Source organism: Merops nubicus, unplaced genomic scaffold (assembly GCF_000691845.1).
Source record: "Merops nubicus isolate BGI_N331 unplaced genomic scaffold, ASM69184v1 scaffold29261, whole genome shotgun sequence".
NCBI classification, from domain to species: Eukaryota; Metazoa; Chordata; class Aves; order Coraciiformes; family Meropidae; genus Merops; species Merops nubicus.
The window spans coordinates 954-2,296 of record NW_008589439.1 but is presented as its reverse complement, the minus strand read 5'-3'; positions in this window follow the sequence as shown (position 1 = coordinate 2,296).

Genomic DNA, 1,343 nt, shown 5'->3' with positions numbered 1-1,343 from the left:
GGCACTGGGGTTGTGCAGCCAGGAGAAGAGGAGATTCTGGGGGTGACCTTAGAACTGTCTCCAATAGTTGAAGGCAACCTACAGAAAGGCTGTAGAGGAACTTGTCACAGGTGTCCAGGGACAGGAGAAGGGGAAACGGTCTTAAACTGGAGGAGAGTACGTTTAGACTCGATCCTAGGATCTTCAGAACGAGGGTAGCAAGACTCTGGACTAGATTGCCCAGAGAGGTTGTGGGCACCTCCCTGGAGGTGTTTAAGGCCAGGTTGGATGAGGCAACCTGGTCTAGCTGAGAGGTGGTATCTCTAGAGATCACCTCTAGATGATCATCTGGACTAGATGATCTCTTAGGGTCCCTTCCAACCTGAAGCTATTCTATGATTTTAGAATTCTTTGCAGCCAGTTGTTGCTGACATCTCCTGGCAGCTGCTTCAGGGTTCCCGTCAGCACCCTGCCCCTGCCCTGAACCAGCCCAGCCCCACGGCCTATCCATGGTCCCACGGCCCCACTGTGAAGGCACAGTGTGGGAAAGAGCAGAGACAGGGTGGGGAAAGTTTTGATCCTGAAGACAGATCTCAGTTCAGTGTTCCCCCATCACCCTCCTGCTTTGGTAGCCTCCCCCAGCACCTGAACCCTGGCCATGTCCCACCAGGGTTTTCACAGCCAGGTCTGCTCCAGGCTGGGCCAGGGCCTGGGCCAGGAGCGAGGCCGGTCAGGGCTGGCTGTCCCCCTGATACAGACCTAGTGCCCAGTGGGAGGATGGAGGTGGCCTTCCATTGAAAATCCCCTGTAAACTTGGGCTGAGCTCTTAGTGCTGTAAATGGCCAGTGAGAGATTCTGGGGGGGACGAAGGCCTTGAGCCACCTTCTTAGTGTATTCACACCATCAAGGCTGAAGACAGGCCTCCACTTCTGCCTCCACCTGCATGTCTTTGATGCTTTCCACAAGCGATAGCTCTGCACCAGTAACACCTGATGTGAGCCACATATTATATGATATATGCTGATATTTTTCCCTCCTGGGAAGCATCCAGCCAAGCCCAGATCCCCCCAAGCTCTTTGGATCACCCCCACCCTCCTTACAACTCCCCTGGCCTCTCCCCATCAGAGCCCAGTCTGGGCTGGCCCCAGAGAAGTGCACACCATGAGGTGCTGCAGAGGTCTGGGCATAAACCCCACAGCCCTAGACCCTCTGAAGGACACAACAGGTCATGGAGGGAGGAGAGAGGTGAGCCCCAGAAGATGGTGGCAACCATAGCACAAAGCATGAGGAGATGCCCTGCTGTGCTGGCAATGCTGCTATGGAGGCAGCTGTATCCCAGATGTGTCCATGGCCTGGCGCGGCCT